Source organism: Ornithodoros turicata, chromosome 3 (genome assembly GCF_037126465.1).
Source record: "Ornithodoros turicata isolate Travis chromosome 3, ASM3712646v1, whole genome shotgun sequence".
Lineage (NCBI taxonomy): Eukaryota > Metazoa > Arthropoda > Arachnida > Ixodida > Argasidae > Ornithodoros > Ornithodoros turicata.
In genome coordinates this window covers 63633410-63639744 of record NC_088203.1, presented here as the reverse complement: position 1 = coordinate 63639744, position 6335 = coordinate 63633410, and the positions used below count along the sequence as shown (strand labels likewise).

The window sequence follows — 6335 nt, the reverse complement described above, 5'->3', positions numbered from 1 at the left end:
TTTTCCCGCTGCATATGTACTTCACTGGCTTTCCACTGGTCTTTCAGTTGTGAGTCTCTAACCCTAACGGGACTTTGTTATGCTGTGCAGAAAGAAGAGGAAGCCTGAGAGCACGTCTTACCTGAATGTGGCGCGCTGCGATAGGTTCGTAAAATCGCAGCTGGACTGGATACTGATGTCCATTTCTTCGCTGTTCCGCGGCAATGGGTTCGTTATAAAAGGCGCTCGTCGCATATGCCAATCTCATCCTCTTATTCGGATTCCGACTCACAACCATCAGTTAAGTAATATATTTATTCTACCTTGCTTTCGGATTGCGCTGTCCGCAGAGCGAATGCGCGATTGCAAATCCCGCCGGCAAAGCCAACTACGTCACCGGAAGCCAAGAACGCGGGGGCAGCTCGAGAGGGTCCCTTCGACCGGAAGTTAACAGTTGTTTTAGGAACCGACGTTTTTTGTGTTTTATGGGAAAACCTCAACGAATTTTGGAAAAACTACTAGCGTTATTTACATGGAGGGCATTGTGAGGCAGATGTTAGGTTTAGTTCAGAAACATTGAATCTTCGCGGACACCACCTTTAAATCTCCAGAGGGGGCCACTGCCCCCATTGCCCTGCTCTCGGTACACCCATGTTTTGGGGGCTAAACGAATCGGCACAGCGAAAGTGAAACCGTCCGTCTCTGGCACACATGTACGAGGGGTGTTCGAGTCAAACCGGGACTTTCTGCCTCCTGAGTGTACAAATGGCTCGCGCTATTTCTTTTTCGTCATTTTCACATGCGAGTGTTTTTTTTTTTACACACATTTCCCAGACAACACGCAAAGTCCCTCGGATGTCCTGGCGTTCCCATCACGTCCCAAAAATAAGAATGTCCCGCTGAAACTTTGTGGGGATATCCCACGCATGTTTCAGCAGGACAAGACTCGGAATATCCCATAGGCGTCTGGCCGGGATAATTTTTGTCCTTCTTCATTTGGCTTCCTGAGCAGGTGAAATTTCGGAACTGTGGTTACCAATAATATCGCATAAGTGTGTATCTGATCGTCTGAAATAACGCTGTGCCTGAAGCAGAAAAAAAAAACGACATATATCTGCAGTTAGACACGCTTACTGAAAAATTCCACTGTACGTACAGGGCAGTCCCAAAACGTTGTACTGTACTTTATTATCCTTTGATTATACCATTCAATAAATATATATCCCCCCCCCCTTTGATTATACTGCACAACAACTTGCCCCATCAATGTGAATGACCCCATGACGAGCGCTGCCTGGCAATGCGGCCAGGACCTACGCGCTAAGCGCGATCTAGATCCTGGTTTATTAAATTTTTGACATGCAATATTTTCTGTATCCCTCGCAATGGGACCTGCGACATAAATTTGAAACGGCGCCTAAATCGCTACGTTTTACAATGAAAACGCAACTCCGCGACCCCATTTCTTCGAGGAGATTTGCAAATCAACACGATGTGTGAGGATGTGTGTGCATCTGCGTGGTCACAAAGTGGTGTTCACTTGTGTCGCTGACGCCGCTTCCACCACTAAAAAACAAACGCGCGATGCGCGCACACGCATCCGTCCAGCAATACACTGCCGCGCTCGCTGGCTCCGTCATAAAAGAAGTAGAAAGTCAGCAACCATGGTCGGTACCCCGAGCGGTCAACGCAGGGCACTAAAGGCCGATCCAATCCAATCCGTTATTTGTTTTGTGGCGTTCGTTGCGGTGACCGTTTATGGTGTTCATGCGTGTACGTAAATGCACAAAATTTTCGGCATCAAGGTATTTAACTGTACTTACAATGCCATTAATTTCGTTATCTCCCAGCGCTGATGTTACCGAGGTTTGCTTCTAGGGTAATTTCGTTTAATAGGCAGGCTGATTCGTGCGTAGCCTGTTCTATTGCCTAAAGAAGTGACTAGTCTGTTCAGCTTCTCTATACTTATTTGTTGTCGATAAAAGTGTGAGATGGCTGATGGGTTTCTTCACTTTCACCGTAGAATTTTCTGGTGAAGAACCAAAGCTTTTAACATTTGAGGATACCAGAAAGGCAAGTTGGTGTTCCAACTTCGTGATAATAGACTTGAGCGAGGAGCAAATTTGACTTTGAACATTTCTCTAACAGAAGTTCATTTCTCCGGGCAGCAGCGACTGGTGCGAAAAAAATTGCTCTTCGAGGTCCCATATTTACGTGAAAAGATGAGTGACGTGGCCTGCTAATCAGTTTCACCTGAGAAACTGAGAATTTTACGAGCGCTCATGAAGGACAAAGTAGCAACCTCCTCCAGCTCGCAGTGAGGCAAGGGGACGATGAAGTTCTGCGACCTGTTATGCTGTGATGTAAGTTCTTGTAAGATTCCATAAGTTCTTATGCAGTCCTATTCATTTTTGTGAACTCCCTGATCATGGTTTACTGCGATGTGTCTAAGTTGGACTCGAATAGTGATATGGTAAGTTTTAACTACAGTGCTGGCTACAAGAACAGTACTTAGTCCGTCCCACTTTGCTATAAGGAATGCATGTGCAGCTATAGTGCTGAACAATTTGTTGTCAGTAATAAGCATTTTCCCACACCCTTGCATTCATGCTGCAGTAAGTATTAAAATATGTGTTTGCATATTCTGTATATCTGACTTGTCACCTGTGTTTCTGAAGCCAAGTCACGTTTTTAATTATAGGCACTGTAATGCCAAACCGGCTGCTCAAGGACGTGACCCGCAGTAAAGGAGAGCAGCACATAAAGTCCTGGCTGAGGCACGCCAAAGAACCTCATGACAGGACGTCGACAAAAGATAAGGGCTCGGAGTACTACACAGAACAGCAGCGACAGCTGGGCCAATCCGTGCGAAACTCTTCAGGCCTAGCTTTGAGCCTAGATTTCACGAGAGAAAAAAATGTGCATTCTCTGAGAGTGTGGTAGATACACATTTCTTTCCTCTGTATATTTGGCTCCAGACTGAGGGCTATGCAGGTGTTGCCTTCAAAATGAAAAGTGTTATGCCATTGTCATCTCCATGCAATACACATCGACAATATTAATGGGTTTTCGTTAATGTATAATGTTGGACAAAAAAAAATTCAGCTCATGAAACAGAAGGTGGGATTATCTTAAAGTTTATTCCGTGTAGAGAGCTCGGGAGCAGACCATAATTGTGACAAATAGTTAATAACTTTTTGGTGAGGATAATAAGCTTGATTGTGAATAATAATAATACGTAAAGACAACTCGAATATTGTTCGAGTTGTCTGCGTGTTCATGTGTATTGGAAGGTGACGACAATAGAGCTAGATATAACTTTGCAACGTAGAAGGCCGCACATATAGGGTGTTTCACCTATCGTGATAAATTCTAACCGTAGACGTACACGCCGTATCGGATTGTGGGATTTTTGGCAATTACCCTCTGGCAACTTTTGCAGACACTTTGGCTTTGCTGACGGCTTTGGACAATTTTTAATTGACGGAAATTTATGTTTTCAATCAAATTAAGAAAATTGCCAAGCACACCCCTATTTTTTAACAGAAATATGAAGTGCCCTCCGGATGACCGCAGACCCAACAAAACCTATGCGCAGTATTAACAGAAACGGTCGAAAAAAGTAAAAGTGATGCTTTAGTCCTGCCGACTTGATTGTTGCAAAAAGCCAGCAGATTAGTTGCAGGGAAGAAGTATCCCCGCCTCTTGCTTTACCTTTCTTTTCCCTGGTTTGACCTTGATGCACAAAGAAACGAAAAAAAATCAAGGTGGGAACACTTCTTCCTCTTCCTGCACATTTTGCGCACGGATTTTTGCAACAATAAAGCAGGTGGGGCTATAGCAGCACTTTTGCTAAGACTTTTCAACTATTTCAGTCACTATACTGTGCATAGTTTTCGTTACGTCTGCGGTTATTCGTAGGATCGCTTGGCAATTTTCAAAGTTTTTCATTGAAAAGATCCCTGAATTAAAAATTGTCCAAAGCTTTCCAGAATGGCAGCAAAAGATTCCAGAAGGTAATTGCAGAAAGTGCCACAATCCTCTTGCAGGTACGTTGCCAATACAATCGTTTATTACTTTAGGTGAAGCGCCCTCTATGTATACGTTCATAAAAAAAGCAAAAAAAGAAACACCAGGAATTTTCCTTGCATATGTCACCCTTCGGAGACTGCACTTGTTTCAAGCAAACTCCAAAGAGGCCAAATTACACCTCTGCTTATTTTCCGCAACCTGATTACTAGTCATGATGGTGCGTTTATTTCATTCATGAGCATGTTGTGTAATCCGGAACTGCTCAGAATGTTTGAAATTCCATGCTATATTTTACAGCTGCTATTGCAGCTCTTGTAGTGTTATCTTGAACGCCCAAACTGGGCTCCTTACATTTCATCTTGGCCGAGGCCAACTGTAGACTACAGAAGAATGAAGTGTGAAGTGCCCTATAGATGACGTTATTCATTTTATTCATTTATGTATTTTGTAAAGACTGCACTTGGCTCGCATTGTCATATCGGACTCCTGATACATGTTTCTTGTTCGGGTTGTTTGTTAGCGACCACGCTGTCCAGAAGGGAGTAAATAAGGTTCTCTTTGAAGTGATTGGTATTTTTGTGCATATTATTGTAGCCAAATAATGTTCATCGGCGCAGTTAAAGACTCAAGTATCTGTATCAGGAATTGTGAAAAATGGTTTTGCTCAGATGACAAAGGTGGAAGGCACTTTTGAAGGCTCGTAGTACAACTTACCTCGACTGAAATGACGAATTTCTACATGAATCTGATGTGTACTGCACGGAAGTGGCTTTGTGGTGTTTGCTCATTTTTGCTAGGAGGTGCTTCGAACCAATTATGTGATGACGGCGTTTGCTAGGTGCTACAGCGCATTAATGCGATGACATTATTTACTCATTTATGCTGAATGGTGCTTCAGCCCATTGATGTAGTGACGTTAAATAACAGCACCAAGGTGATGATCCTTTAGTTCCATACGCCATGTGTACATTTACAGAGCCTTTTCTAGATAGAGGGATGCCATTTTCGGTCCAAATAAGCATATCGACTATTTGTTTAGCGTTATGAATATTTCTAACTGCTGGCGCAAGAATCGTTCGGCTTTTCCCTGCATACAAGGCAAAGTGTGGTCTGACCCTGTAAGCCATCCAGCCACCATTAATTCCGAAGCACCCCTTGTGGGCTTAATGACTGAGAACACAGTTTCTGCTCGTCACTGCTATATGCAGACTACAAATTGATTTCACCTCTCAGCAGCTTCAGATGTTGGTGTGATGTAGAGCTTTTCTAGAGCTTTTATGCGTTCATGCATTGAGCACTTATCTGCTTTGTTATCATCCAAGTCAAATGTCATTTTCTTTTTATGCATATTGTGTAGTATTTAACATTGTGTAGCTATACATCACTTGAAGTTCCTTGAAATAAAGAAGCCATGAAAGCTTTGAAACTGCTCTGATCACGTGAAAATTATTTGCTGCAGCTAGTGTTAAAGCATATTGGATACCGTGAAGGCACGGTATGGCATATCCGATGAAAGCCTGACCATATCCCAGACTTGTCCCACGGGATGTCCCCAGGAAAGGTCATAGGACGTCTTTTTGCACACAAGGGGATGTCCCATGGATGTCCGCCGGATATGTTTGAACATCCCATGGATATCCTGTATTCCCAAACAGATATCCATAGGACGTCCTATGGACGTCATTGTGTCGTCTGGGCAAGTTTGTGCAAAACAGAAGACACGTACTGGGCGAGATTTCCGACAACGAGGTAAGCGCGCAGATCGAACAGCGAATTGTCATGAAGTTTCTCGTGAAGGAAGGCGTAAAGTCATCTGAACTTCACAAAAGACTTCAGGTTCAGTATGGCCACGATACACTTAGCCGCAGCAAAGCGTTTGAGTGGTGCTAACGGTTCGGAGACGGCCGTACATCAGTGCAGGACGATCCCGGCCGGGGCGGCTCAGAGCCCAGTGTCAGAGTTGATTGATTGATTTTATTTAAAGTGCAAACAAACAGCCGTGACCTTTAGTGTGGTGCACGAAACACAGTACATACTCTATATACAACAGGGAACTACACATGCATAATGCTGGCTAATTAAAGATTCTGGGATAACTAAATTAAGAGAAAGATATACTATCGAAATGTCGCACGATCAGAACCATAGTCATTATACACTTTCAGTAACCGAGACAAAGGAGAAGCAACGTCTGAATGACTAACGTAGAACAAATTTCGTGCCCTTGTCCTTGTTGTACACAGAAAATTAACGGATGATAACAACATGGGACAGTCGATTTCACCGTTAATTACTTTCTCCAAAAATCGCAAATCAATACATCG

At 43.4% G+C, this 6335-nt stretch overlaps 1 long non-coding RNA gene across 2 annotated transcripts; it reads left to right on the top strand.

Moving 5' to 3' along the window:
* Window positions 1-5440, top strand: LOC135388540 (uncharacterized). 2 transcript variants are annotated; one of them, XR_010421455.1, is made up of 3 exons: window positions 1-2052; window positions 2128-2342; window positions 2596-5440. It is a non-coding gene; the product is annotated as an uncharacterized LOC135388540 (long non-coding RNA). The 2 variants fall into 2 exon arrangements; XR_010421454.1 differs by having other exon boundaries at window positions 12-2052; window positions 2681-5440.
* Window positions 5441-6335: the final 895 nt, after the last annotated feature.